This window comes from Rhinoraja longicauda, chromosome 36 (genome assembly GCF_053455715.1).
Source record: "Rhinoraja longicauda isolate Sanriku21f chromosome 36, sRhiLon1.1, whole genome shotgun sequence".
NCBI classification, from domain to species: domain Eukaryota; kingdom Metazoa; phylum Chordata; class Chondrichthyes; order Rajiformes; family Arhynchobatidae; genus Rhinoraja; species Rhinoraja longicauda.
This window is the reverse complement of record NC_135988.1, coordinates 4,378,803-4,394,405: the sequence shown is the minus strand read 5'-3', so window position 1 is coordinate 4,394,405 and position 15,603 is coordinate 4,378,803.

Genomic DNA, 15,603 nt, shown 5'->3' with positions numbered 1-15,603 from the left:
ATACATTTCAATTAGATCCCTCATCCTTCTAAACTCCAACGAGTACAAGCCCGGAGCCATCAAATGCTCATCTAACGTTAGCCCGAATATCCCCGGGATCATTCCCCAGGATCATCTATAATAAGAATATAGATAGCATCTATAGATTATGGATGATCTATTTTTGGCCTCAGTTACATTATTATACCTAATCCCCAGAGCCCTTTATTCTCTTATAGTGTAAAAAATGAATCTGTCTTAGCCACAAATATATTCAAACTTCAACCTCCAGGGGTGGAGAATTGCAATGAGTTTCAATATTATGAGAGTAGAAGTTTCTCTGTATCTTTATCTTAAATAAGGAGGTCCTTTATTATGAAACTATCCCACCTTGTTCTAGATTTCCCCCAGAAAAGGAATCATCCTTTATGGATACATCCAGTCAACCCATCTCAAACTCTTAAGATTTTGGATATTGAAAAATGTATTATTAGTTAATATTTAAATCCTATTTCAGTAGGCAATTACACTCTGCGACAAATGTATAATTGGACGGTTTTATCTTTATGGGATGTCTGTCAAGCCATCTTTCCAAAACTAATTCTCTACCATCACCCAAAGCAATCATTCACTTAGGGCAACTGTACAGATTTTATATTTTAGTTGAATGAACCAAAGCCTAAATTAACTAGCAGTTGGACGATTTTCGTAGGTTAGTTAAAAATAAGTGACAGAAATTTTCAAGCTTTCGCCACAAAAAGGGTGCCAGATGATGGGAGATCAGCGAAGGTGGTATTGGCGAGATCAAGCGCAGACTGGGCAATCGTTTCGCTGAACACATCCGCCTTGGCGTACGTGATATCCTGGTTGACAAACACTTTAACTCCCCCTTCCCATTCCCACCTTTCTGTCCTGGAATCTCCTCCATTGTCAGAGTGAGGCCAAACGCAAATTGGAGGAACAGCACCTAATTTTTCGCTTGTCCAGCTAACAACTCAACAGAATGAATATTGATTTCTCTAACTTCAAGTAACCCTTGCATCCCATCTCTCTCTGGCCCTCCCCCACCTTAGTGATCGTACTAGTTTCACTGTCGTCCTGTTGAGTTTTATTGTCTGTATAACTCATCGCCTACCCCACAGTCAACAATGGATCATGGTGGGCTCTACCTTTCCTTGATTACTGTTGCTTTTTGCATATCTTCATTCATTTATTCTATGTGCCATCTATATCTCTTGTTTCCCTTTCCCCTGACTGTCAGTCTGAAGAAGGATCATGACCTGAAATGTCACCTGTTCCTTTTCTCCAGAGATGCTGCTTGACGTGCTAAGTTACTCCAGCTTTTTGCTGTATAAAATCTGCATGTGAATGTGGAATTACGATGCATAAATTTGCAGATTACATAAAATTTGGCGGTCTAATTAATATCGAGGAGTGTAGACTTTGGCACGGAACAATGTTGGACATAGAGTCGTGGTGACATAAAGCAGGGAAACAAGCCCTTTGGCCCACCAAGTCCAGGCTGACCATCAATCACCCATTTTTAAAATAGTAATCCTACATTAATCTCAATTAACGGTTGGTAAAATGAGCAGAGAAATGACTGTTGGAATTTAATCGTGAGAAGATGCTTTTGACAAGACTAATGAGGCTAGGATATGCAGAATGAATGATATGACCTGAGGAAATACCGATGAACAGAGGATGCTTGGTGTACATGTTCAAGGGTCCTCTATAGACAGATAAGGAAGGTAGATAAGATGATAAAGATAGCAAACAGCATATTTCCCTTCTTTGCGTGGGACATGGAATGTAAGAGCAAGGAGGTCATGAGACAATACTATAAAAAGTAAGATCACAGCTAAGGGATTGAGTGCAGTTCTGATGGCCAACACAGAGACAGAGAGGGGAAGAACCCTTCTCCATGCTTTGTAACTCTAAGGTTCTATGACTCTATGACATAATTTTCGCTGATTCATTTGCTTTCTTAACAAAAAAAATCAATTTTCAATTTTCCGACAGCAGGGCCAAAATGATTGCTTACAACTCATCCCCACAATCACTGTTCCTTAACGTGTCTGCCTTGAGGGCGAGACATTAATTTATGTTTCCTGTCCTCAGTGCAATCTTCCATACTGATTTTCATGTGAAGAAAGTTACTCAAAATTATAATGAGAATCAGAAGACTTTAACAATGAAATAATTTGCGTTCAACATCATTTACAGTATAAACAATGCAAATTGTGAAAACTGAACTGATAAATAAGAATTGTTAAATTATTAATTCGAAATATTGGTGTGGTGTAGAATGTAATATTCTGTTCACTGTTATTGCATGTATGTGTTCTCATTGCATGCAATTCTGGTTGCCAAACTATAAGAAAGTGCTTAAGTTAGGGAGGGTGCAGAAAAGATTCACAAAGAATGTTGCTGAGATTGGAGAGCTTAAGTTATAAGGAGAGACTGAACGTTTATCCCTGGAGGGTAGAAGGTTGAGGGATGACCTTGTAGAAGTATATGAAATAAAGAAGCCCATAGATAAGGTGAATGGTCACAGTTTTTGTATTCCCCGGGGTAGGGGAATCTAAACTCAAAGGCATTGATTTAATGTGAGGGGGAGGAAAGATTTAATAGGGTCCCAAGGGCAACTTTTCACTCAGTGGGTGGTGGCGGTTCTATTGTTCAAGCTGCCAAAGGAAGTTGTAGAGGCGGGTACAATTACATTGTTTAAAAGACATTTAGACAGGTAGATGGATAGTGAAGGTTCAGATGGATATGGCTCAAATACAGCCAAATTGGATTAGCTGTGGTAAACATCACCGGGTGGTGCCATCAGCGATGGCAGCCTCGCCAACGGTCTGTCTGTCTTTTCATCTTTTTGTTATTTTTAGTGTGTTTTAAAAGTATGTGTTAATGTTCTCTGGTTTGTTTTACGTGGGGGGTGGGCGGGGGGTTGGGGGAAACTTTTTTTCAATCTCTTACCTTGGCGGAGATGCGATTGTTTTCCGGATCGTATCTCCGGTCGCTCTGCGGCCTAACATCATGGAGCTGGAGACCTTGCTCAGGACTGACTTTGAGCCCCACCTCGGGGGACGTGGACTTACCATCGGAGCCGATCCCTTGCCTGGGATCGACGCTTCAACTGCGGCCTGCGGACTTCACCATCGAGGAGCTCGCAGTTTCGGGTAGAAACCGATGTCGGGAAGCTCCAAAGAACTCAGAAGGTTCGACCAGCCCCAACCCGGGGTTAGATCACCTGGCGCGGGGAGCTGAGATTCCCCCCCCCCCCCCCCGTTGCAGGAGCTTGATCGACCCAATATGGAGGGCCTGACCGCCAGCTATGGGAGTCAACGGAAGGCTAGAGGCCCCTGACTGTGCAAGAACAAAGAAGGGAAGAGATTTAATTTTTTTTCACCTTCCATCACAGTGAGGAATGTGGAGGAGTCGCTGTGGTGGACGTTCATGTTAAAATGTATTTTGTGTGTTCCGTTGCTTTTTATTGGTATGACTGTATGGCAAATTAAATTCCTCGCATGTTGCAAAACACACATGGCTAATAAAGTATGATTATGATCATGGTGATCTTGGTTGGCATGGATTAGTTGAGCTGACAAGCCTGTTTCCGTGCTGTAAAACGCTATGGCACTAAAGATTGTTTTCCCTGGAGCAAAGATGGCTAAGGAGTGACTTGAGAGGCAAAGATAAGGAAGATAGTCAGAATTTCTTTCCTTTGTTAGATGTATTGAAAACAAGAAGGCATTGTTTTAAGATGGAAGGAAGATGTTTTAAAGGGAATCTGAGGAGAAACCTTTTTTCACACAGAGTGGTTGATATCTGGAATGTACCACCAGAGGAGGAGGTTGAGGCAGAGACAATCATGTCTAATAGGAATTTGGACTTACACCCAAATGGCAAGGCATGAAGGATACAGTCCTTAAGCGGGCAACTGAGAATCAAACAGATAGACAGTCATGGTGGGCAAAAGTGCCCATCTCCGTGTTGTACGATTCAATGACTAAGTAAACTATCTCAGTGAATACTGAACAACAATAGCAGGTTATGTAGTTCCTTGAAAGTCACGTCACAGGTGGACGGGGGGGGGGGGGGGGGGGGGGTGAAAAAGGCTTTTGGCATACTGGGACTCATCAGTAAGGGAACAAATAGAAATTGGGATGTCACAATTGTCACAAGATGTTGGTGAGGCTGCACTTGGAACATTATGTTCAGTTTTGGTTACCCTGCTTTAGGAAGGATGTTATTAAGTTTGAAAGAGCATAGAGATGATTTACAAGGATGTTCCTAGGACTCGAAGGACTGAGTTATATAAAGATTACGCAAGTTAGGTCTTTATTCCTTGGAACGTAGGTACTTGAGGGATGATCTTATGGAGATGTATAAAATTATAGGAGGCATAGACAGGGTGAAAAGTCTTTTTTCACTAGGATTGGGGAATCAAGAATTAGAATGCATAAGTTTAATGTGAGTTTAATGGAAAATATTTATTAGGAATCTGGGGGGTAACTTTGCCGCACAGATTGGTACGTATATGGAATGATCTTTCAGAGTTACAGTAACAACATTTAAGAGCCATTTGGACAATTACATGGATAGGCAAGGACTGTGCTGAACAGCTGGCTGAGGTATTCACCAGGATCTTTAACCTGTCATTATCTCTGGCTACGGTCCCCAAGTGCCTGAAGTCGGCTATCATAGTTCCGGTGCCGAAAAAAGCAAAGATCTCCAACCTGAACGACTACCGCCCGGTTGCCCTAATGCCGATAGTCATGAAGTGCTTTGAGAGGCTGGTCCTCTCACACATCAAATCCAGCATCCCTGACTCACTGGACCCACATCAATTTGCATACAGGGCAAATAGATCCACAGAAGACGCCATCTCTCTGGCTCTTCACACTGTCCTGACTCACCTAGAGAGACAGGGCACGTACGTGAGGATGCTATTCATAGACTATAGCTCCGCCTTCAACACGGTCATCCCCACCAAGCTCATCACCAAACTCCACCAGCTAGGCCTCAGCTCGTCATTATGTGACTGGATCCTGGACTTCCTGCTGGAACGACCGCAGGCAGTGAGAATGGGCCCGCACCTGTCCTCCACTATCACCCTGAGTACCGGCACACCACAGGGCTGTGTTCTGAGCCCCATGCTCTACTCCCTCTTCACACACGACTGTGTTCCTGCATTCGACACCAACACCATTGTCAAGTTTGCAGATGACACAACGGTGATCGGGCTGATCACCAACGGGGATGAAACAAACTATAGAGCGGAGGTGCAGAACCTGGCGGACTGGTGCTCGGATAACAACCTGTCCCTAAATACCACCAAGACCAAGGAGCTGATCATCAACTTCCGTAGGTCACATAACGGGGAATATGCCCCGATCTCTATCAACGGGGACAGTGTGGAGAGAGTGTCCAGCTTCAAGTTTCTGGGCACTCACATTTCGGAGGACCTAATATGGTCCAATAACACTGCTGCGCTGGTCAAGAAGGCACAACAAAGACTGTTCTACTTAAGAACACTGAAAAAGTCTGGTCTACCCCAACAGCTGCTGACGACCTTCTACCGCTGCACCATCGAGAGCATCCTAACGCATGGCATCCCTGTGTGGTACCTCAGCTGCACGGAGGCAGAAAGGAAAGCTCTACAGCGGGTAGTCCATAGAGCTCAGAGGGCCATCGGAACACAGCTACCAGACTTAGAGGGCATCTACAACACACGATGCCTCAGAAAAGCCACCAGCATCCACAAAGACTCTTCACACCCCTGCAACAGTCTGTTCGAACTCCTTCCATCGGGCAGACGATACAAGGCCTTCTACGCCCGCACCTCCAGACTCAAGAACAGCTTCATCCCCAGGGCCATAGCTGCTATGAACCGGTCCTGCTGAGCCGGATGGCCACAACGCATAGATCAACTTGCACTTTACCCTGTCCAAAACTGTTACAACTGTTTCGTTTCGTTGGGTTGCTGCTGTCTAAATTACTTAAATTATTGCATCGTATGGGAGGCGCATTCCCAATCTCTTATACCCCTGGGTACAATGACAATAAAGATATATTGTTTTGTATTGTATTGTATAGAGGGATATGGGTCAAATACAGGGAAATGGGATTAGTTTAGAAGGGCATCTTGGTCAGTATTGACAACTTGGGCAGAGGGTCCTGTTTCTGTGCTGTGTGACTTCTATGAGTATCTCCTTCTTGCATTTAATGACATCATTGCTTATTTGTGACTTTCCATCAGATACCCACCTTTGCCTATATCCCTTGGATAAAAAAAATAGATTAATAGCAAGATCAGTATCAGTATCAATCCTATCAGTCCCCTTTCACACTGCTTAATCCTTCCAAATTTCAGGAAATACAATGCTGTGTTTTCTTTCCCAGTACTTTAACACTTACAGGAAAACCAATCAAATAAAGCCACTCTGCACTCCCTCAAAGACAATAGATACTTCCTAACATGTGGCACCTGCTCATGTGGCAACTGCTCATTATACCCCGGGTGTTATCTGATAAACATGTCATAATACATAAAGGCAAAATTTGTGTTTGTGATCAGAAATCCAAATAATTTTCTCTTCTACAAGGTTGGCGAGGGAGAGTTTAGTTTAGTTTAGTTTAGAGATACAGCACAGAAACAGGCCCTTCAGCCCACCGAGTCCGCACCGACCAGAGATTCCCTGCATATTAACACTGCCCTACACACACTAGGGACATTTTTACATTTACACCAAGCCAATTAACCTACAAGCCTGTAGGTCTTTGGAGTGTGAGAGAAAACGAAAATCTCGGAGAAAACCCATGCAGGTCACGGGGAGAACATACAAACACTGTACATACAACATACAGTCAAGAGCGGATCTGGGCCTCCACACTGCCGCCCAGAGAGATTATTAGCTAGTTTACGCACTCTACCTCCGAAGTTTTCGCCACTTCCAACGTGATCCCAACACTGGTCACATCTTTCCATCTCCATCCCTTTCTGCCTTCCGCAGAGACCGTACCCTCTGCAACTCCCTGGTTAACTCATCCCTTCCCCTGCAACCGCAGCAGATGCAGCACCTGTCCCTGTACCTCGTCCCTCAACTCTGATCAGGGACCCCAACAGCTTTTTCAGGTAAGGCAGAGGTTCACTGGCACCTCTTCAACTACTGTATTCGTTGTTCAAGATATGGACTCTTATACATCGGCAAGACCAAATGTAGATTGAGCGATCGTTTTGTTGAACACCTTCACTCAGCCCGCCTGAATCTACCTGATCTCCCGGCTGCTAAACACTTTAATTCTCCTTCCCATTCCCTCACAGATCTTTCTGTCCTAGGTCTCCTCCATTGTCAGAGTGAGGCTAAACGCAAATTGGAGGAACAGCATCTCATATTTCGCTTGGGCAGCTTACAGCCCAGTGGTATGAATAATAATTTCTCTAACTTCAAGTAACCCTGGCATTCCCTCTCTCTAAACCTCCTCCACTCAAGTTGCACCAGCTTCTCGTTCTCACCCAACAAACAGCTAACAATGGCCTGTTTCCTTTATCATCATTACTTTTTTGCATATTTTTCATTCATTGTTCTTTATCTCTCGACATCATCATTTATATCTCTCGTTTCCTTTATCCCTAACTAGTCTGAAGAAGGGTCTCGACCCAAAACATCACCCATTCCTTCTCTCCAGAGATGCTGCCTGTCCCGCTGAGTTACTCCAGCTTCTTATGTCTATCTTCGGTTTAAACCAACATTTGCAGTTCTTTGCTACACTACTCTCCCTCTTTGTATTCTCCAAACTACATTACCAATTAAGTCTAAGGCTTTCTCAAATTTGTCCGACAACAAAGCAGGACTCGGAACTGAGCAAAGCCTGATCTTGCAATTTTGTGCTGCACAATGCCTTTGTTGGAATAATCATCCAAATGGCCTTTGTACAAAAAATGATTTTATTGCTTCCCACTCTTTATTTCACTTTTTTTCCTCCTGCATTCATGAAAAAAGAGCAGAATGTTAATGAACTGTTATGTAATTTACTTTCTTTTTTTTTGGTGTATATTCCCAATAATATCAGTCTCTTGCCAGTTTGACACATAGTCTCTGTGGAATGGTGTACGTTTTCCCATTACTGAAATAAATATTGATACCCTCGGGGCTTCAAGCAAAATTTGGTATTTAATGGAAATCTTTACATTGGAGCTTTTCATATATGAGAGAAACTGCAATAAAAAAAGTTTATATTAAAAACTGCTCACTGCTGGAGCAAATTCATTTTCTTTATTGCTTCAAATGATATATTTATGAACATAAAATTATTTTTGTTCAAGATTCAGAGGCAGAGGGGAGACCTGACTGAAGTATATAAAATTTTGAGAGGCATAGATGGGATAGACAGTCGTAACCTTTCCAAGGGTGAAATATCAAAGCTTTAAGGTGCGATTGGTGGGTGCCAGAACACGCTGGTGAAGGTAGATATGATAGTAGCAATTAAGAGGCCTTTAGATAGGCACATGGATATGCACGGATTTGAGGGATATGGATCACATACACTGAGGAAATCATTTTATGACGTGGCATCATATTTGATACAGGTATTGTGGGCTGAATGGCCTGTGCCTGTGCTATATTGTTCTATGTTGGCACTGGAAAAGATTCTTTGAGTTGCATGAGAATTTTATCGTTCCTTACCAAGAATTTAGAAGCTAGATATCAGTTTATTTTGACCTCCATGCACTGCCCCTTCCTCTGTCCAGTTAATTGGTTTTGAGTGTTCCACATGTACAAATAATTTAAAATAATATTGCAAACAGTCCACATAGGTCTCCTCACTAATAGACTTCTCCATTCATTTCCCTTACAGTTTAACTTAGCATCATGTTCTGCATGGATGATGAGAGAGAAGGTTCAAAGTGGGAAAATATACAATTAATGGCATGTTTAAGAAGGCATATGGTATGATTCAAAGTGCGGGAGTAACTCAACGTTTCAGGCAACATCTCTGGAGAACATGGACAGGTGATGTTTTGGGTCAGGACCCTACTTCAGACCTTAAGAATCCATGTTCTTCAGAAATATTGCCTGACCAGCTAAGTTACTCGAGCATTTTGTGTCCTTTTTATGTAAACCAGCATGTGCATTTCCTTGTCTCCATAAGGCATATGGTATGCTTGCTTTCATAGGTTGGAGCTTTGAGTATAATAATCAGGAAGTCAAGATATAGCTTTATAGAATTTTGTAGGAAATAACTGCAGATGCTGGTTTAAATCGAAGGTAGACACAAAATGCTGGAATAACTCAGCGGGACAGGTAGCATCTCTGGAGAGAAGGAATGGGTGACGTCTCGGGTCGAGACCCTTCTTCAGATTATAAAATCATAGAATTTTGGTTGGGCCGCATTCGGAGTATTGTGTGCAGTTTTGATCGCCCAATTACAGGAAGAATGTGGAAGCTTTGGACAGGATGCAGAGGAGGTTTACCAGAAAGATTAGGCAGCATTGGCTGCAGGGAGAGGTTGGACGGACTTGGATTGTTTTCTCTGGAATGCTGGAAGTTGCAAGCAGACCAAATGAAAGTATATAAAATTATGAGAGACTCAGATAAGATAGACAATCAGAACCTTTTCCCAGGATGCAAATATCAAATAATAGAGGACAAAGTTTTAAGATGCGAGGGGCAAAGTTTAAAGGAGCTGTCAGAGGTGGTGGTAGAGGCAGATGTGATAGTGCTATTTAAGAGACTTAGGCATAGGATAGGCATATGGATATGCAGAGAATGCAGGCAGATAAAAATTGGTCATGGCATCATGTTTGGCACAGACATTGTGGGCTGAAGGGCCTGTTCATATGCTGTCCTGTTCTATGATACTTAACCTGAAACACTGAGTTTGTTTCCATTCACAGATAATGATGCACAAAGAGTTCCCAGCACTTTTGGTTTTTATTTCACAACATAAGGGTCTATTGGCTTCAAAAATTAAATGATTTATTAGATATTTATGATGTTACAATTGGGTTATAATTTACATTATGAGTTGCAGACACTGTGCACATCTATAGGTAAAGTAACGTAGGAATTTAATCTTCAGTGAATGTACTGTAGATGATGATGTGGTGTATGCACTGTTCATCTGTATGCTTATGTCTTTCCCCATAGCATCTGTCATTCCTTAAATACAAGGAAAAGGCATATAAATTGGCCTGAGGAAGCAGCAAGCAGGACTGGGAGAAATTTAGAACTGAACAGAGGACAAAGGGTTTAATTAAGAGGGGGAGGGAAAGAATATGAAAGAAAGGTTGCGGGGAATATAAAAACTGACTGCAAAAGCTTCTTAAGATATGTAAAAAGGAAAAGATTAGTGAAGACAAATGTAGATCCCTTACAATCAGAGACAGGTGAATTTATAATGGGGAAAAAGGAAATGGCAGAACAGTTAAACAAGTACTTTGGTTCTGTCTTCACTAAGGAAGACACAAGCAATCTCCCAGAAATCCTAGGAGACCAAGGATCTAGTGGGAGAGAGGAACTGAAGGGAATGCACATTAGTCAGGAAATGGTGTTAGGTAAACTGTTGGGACTGAAGGCAGATAAATCCCCAGGGCCTAATGGTCTGCATCCCAGAGTACTCAAAAAGGTGGCCCTAGAAGTTGTGGATGCATTGGTGATGATTTTCCAATGTTCTATAGACTCCGGATCAGTTCCTGTGGACTGGAGGGTAGCTAACGTAACTCCACTTTTTAAGAAAGGTGGGAGAGAGAAAATGGGGAATTATAGACCAGTTAACCTTACATTGGTAGTAGGGATGATGCTTGAGTCGATTATTAAAGATGTAATAGCAACGCATTTGGTTTTTCAAAGGTCTTTGGTCAGTTTTTAAATATTCAGGGGCATCCCAAGAATGTGAAGGGCAAAATGCCAAGCTGGCAAAATAAACACATTTGGTTACACTGAAGATGAAAATAGCTAAAAATAAAAATATATTGCCTCTAAAATGAATCCTGTCTGAACCAATAGTCTGAAGTTTAATGGTGTAATCCCTTTAACAGTTAAGCCATCAAGGATTCTTAAAAGGAAGCATATTTCAGAGGGAAACAAGGATTCTTTTATTTTCAAAAAGACCAGTTAGCCTGACATCGGTAGTGGGGAAGATGCTTGAGCCAATTATTAAGATGCAATAGCAGCACATGTGGAAAGCAGTGACAGGATCGGTCAAAGTCAGCATGGATTTATGAAGGGGAAATCATGCTTGACTAATCTGGAATTTTTTGACGATGTAACAAGTAGAATGGATAAGGGAGAGCCTGTGGATGTGGTGTTTTTGGAGTGTCAAAAAGCCTTGGACAAGGTCCCACACAAGAGATTAGTGTGCAAAATTAGAGGACATGGTATTGGGGATAGGGTATTGACATGGATAGAGAAATCGTTAATATATATTGTAAATCACTGGGGTCCCAGCACCGAGCCTTGCGGCAACCCACTCATCACTACCTACCATTCGACCCGTTAATTCCTACTCTTTGCTTCCTGGCAGACAGGAAATGGCCTACCCTTTATTCTTAAACTGTGAGCCCTGGTTCTGGACTCCCCCAACATCGGGAGTCCAGAACCAAGAGTCACAGTTTAAGAATAAGGGGTAGGCCATTTAGGACTGAGATGAGGAAAAACTTCTTCACCCAGAGAGTTGTGAATCTGTGGAATCCTCTGCCATGGAAGGCAGTGGAGGCTAATTCACTGGATGTTTTCAAGAGAGAGTTAGATTTAGCTCTTAGGGCTAAAGGAATCAAGGGATTTGGGGAAAAAGCAGGAACGGGGTACTGATTTTAGATGATCAGCCATGATCATATTGAATGGTGGTGCTGGCTCGAATGGGCCAAATAGCCTACTCCTACACCTATTTTTCTATGTTTTTCCATTTTGTACTCTGCCAAGTTGCCTTGGCCAAACTCTGCACCGGTGGTGTGTGAACCTTCCCAAATGAAGAAACCATTGAAAAAAAAAGTATGGACAGCAACACACATTTTGTTTTCAGTAACACTATACCTATCTTTAATTTTTCTGACACACAACCACAGTCTTATCCCAGGGATTATGTTTTCCAGCAATGGCAGAAAATGCATTTTTGTTTACTGAGCTCTGTGGCATGATGACTGAGGCAAAGTCACGCTTCAGATTAACTCTGTAAGAGCAGAACATTTAGTAATCTACCAATGATAATACGAGTGTAACTGACTCATTGAATCAGATATAGTATAGTGCATTGAATAAAGCAGCTTCATATAGAATATACATTTTGTGTGGATAGTTACAGGGACCTTCAAATAACTTAATGCGTGCCAAAGTACTGTGAGTATATTTTTAGCATTCATTTGATCATGGAATCGATGCTGTTATGATATAATCAAAATTTGGTGCTGACATTTTGTACCCAAGATTTGTCTTCAAAAATTACAACAACAGAATTTGTGAGCTCTCAAAATAGGCTTTTTAAAATCATTAGGCTTTTTAATGTTTGAGGGCCTCAAGCAGTATTCCATGAGAATAAGCAAACTTATTTAGAGTAAACTTGTATACTTTACTTTTAAATATCTTTCAAGAAGGGCCAAAAAGTTTTTTTTTTAATTGACCATGTCCTGTAATCTCTACCTCTATGGACGTATCAACCCTCCAGCTGTTAACCCGCACAAATGGAAAACAGACAAAATCAAATTATAATTTGTATTAAAAGGCATTATTTCCTTTTCCAAAAATGTTAAAATTCATAGAGGTGCTATTCTTCATAATCTTTTAACAACTCATTTTTGGTGAAAAAATATTGACTAATTTGAATGACTTCACACTGACAAGTGAGTAGAGTTACAAATATATACCTGATAGATTTGAATCAGCTGTGCTTCTTATCGATCACAAGCAGTTGCTTTTATGCAGCTCAGTTGCTGTAGGTGAAAGTTTTTCAGCTCAGGCATTGTCAGTGTAGCAGTGAAGTAAACATGTCAGATTGGTGGTACCACAAATTAAATTACATGGAAGTTTTCTGGAGACTCGGACTATTGTTCCAGGAATGCCAACTCCAGAAAAGCAGGAATTTATATTCAACAGTAAGTAACAATAACCATAAAACTACTCAATTGTTGTAAAAACCATCTTCTTCACAAAAGTCCATCATAGGAAGAAATCTTCTGACTTTACCCGATCTGGACTTTATATCAATATGGTTGGCTTTAATCTAATTGTTCTCTGAAGTGCCAGCAAGTAGCTCAGTATAGGGCAAATTAGGGGTGGAGAATAAATTGCAGCCTTTTCAGTATCCTGAGAATGAATAAATGAATTCTTGGCATGTAAGGGTTTTTAGATAGAAATATGCAGGGAATGGAAGGATATGGATTACATGCAGGCAGAAGAAATTAGTTTAATCTGGCAACATGTTTGGCACGGACATTGTGGGCGGAAAGCCTTGTTCCTGTGCTTTTCTGTTCTATGTTCTGTGTAAATGATTTGATCAAATTAATGACATGGAAATCTTGCCAATTTAATATTTTCTCATTTCCAGGAGTTGTGTGATGGAAGCTTTTACAACACAAAAGCACCTAATGTTAAAATGTAGAAACAATGAACTGCAGATGCTGGTTTATACCAAAGACACAAAGTGCTGGAGTAACTCAGCGAGTCATGCAGCATATCTGGTGAAAAAGGATGGGTTCCTACCATCCTTTTTCTCTAGAGATGCTGCCTGACCTGCTGAGTTACTCAAGCACTTTGTGTCTATCTATGGCACCTAATGTTAGTTTGGCTTTCGGATTATTGCCTCCATTTCATACTTCGACTGTGTTTACATTAGGCTGAAAGCGTGGTAATATAGAAATACAATGTTTTCAAAGGTGCTAATGATTATGACTAACCTGCCTCTCCTGAAGACAGAAATAAAAGCCACGAAAGACTGGGAAATGTTCAGAACCCTGACTAACTTCAATCCTCAATTACAAATATTGATAATGTATTTCCATTTAATCATTTAATTGGGTCTTGCCATACGCAGTTTGCAACTATCATGTGAGCTGTTGCTTACACAACATTGACTGCATTTTGAAAACAAATTAATCTGCTGTGCCTTGAAGGCATGATGGGTGATATACAAAATACATGTTTCTTTGTATTTCCCTCTCGTATTTAATTGTTTGAAAAATAATGAGTCCTAATCCACCAGGGAACAAGGATAAGGAACAAGATAAAAACAGGACTCATTTTGTCTGTTACACCTTCACCTGTGATTGAGTTTGGGATGGGATTCAGCTACAATTCTCTCAGTTGTGTAACAAGTGAGGTATATTGATAGCTGGAAAATATGCAGAAAATAACAACAATTTCCATTGATAGAACACTGTTGAAATAGCAAAATTTCTCAATGTTTCACAGCAACATTATCAAACAAAAATTTACACTTAAGGAGAGAAGAGATTTTAAAGCAGATATCCAAATACTGGTATTTTGAGGAATATCTTAAAACGAAGATAGAAGTGCAGAGGTTCAGGGAAAGAATTTTCAGTAGAGTCATGGCGGCAGATTGATTATATTTGTGGGTGAGAAAAAAAAGTACACCGTTGGAGGAGATGATGATGTACAACTGCTGATTGACAGCTTCAGCAGCAGATTAGCTGAGGCAGAATTCAGATCAGGAGATGTTACAGAGGTGGTGTTAGGGATAAATGATTTTAGGGTGAATATGCAGCAAGGTTTCCAAGCATTCATTTTGAAAGAGTTACCAGGGAAAGATGCAGTTAAAGCAAGGGAATGGCAAACAAAACAGAAAATGGTGGGGCAGGGGAAAAAAGTAAAGCGCCAGAGAGGTTGCTGATTGCAAAGGACAGATTCTTTTGTCAACTGAATACTTAGAATGTCTGGCCAGCGGCCCTTCCAGGCAAGGTATAGGGTGACCTGGATAATACTAAAAACTACTCAGGAGAATGTGTTTTCAGTAGATTTATGTGGAATGCTGGAGTGGGGAAAAGGTTTTTTGACACTGAAATGTAATTTTCGTTTCTTTTGCCTGAATGATATTTCACGGGTCTTTGGCTGCCAGCTGTGACTTTAAACCTCAGAGTTAAACTGAAATGCTTATCTATTGTCAGTCAGCTTCCAAAACAGCAGCTTGTAGAGATGCATGAAAACGCAGATGTTCAGAGGGAATGGACAAGCGATGTTTCAGGTTGGGACCTTTTGTCAGACTGAGAAGGTTATTGACTTATCTTGGGATGAGTAGATGGATTGGGGAAGTGTGATACATGCATCTTTCATCGGATAAGGAGAATGATAAAGAAAGAAATAGATCCATTTTTAAATCTTAGGGTTAACGGAATCAAAAGATATGGGGAGAAAGCAGGAACGGGATAGTGATTTTGGATGATCAGCCATGATCATATTGAATGGCGGTGCTGGCTTGAAGGGCCGAATGGCCTACTCCTGCACCTATTTTCTAAGTTTCTATGTTTCTAAAGCATCTTACTAGATGTTACAGTGTTTAATGGCAATTAAGTACTTTTTACGGGCATTGTGATTGTTATAATGTGGTGAATAAGGCAATTAATTAAGGCACAGCAATTCCCAAGAAAAGGCAATGTGATATTGA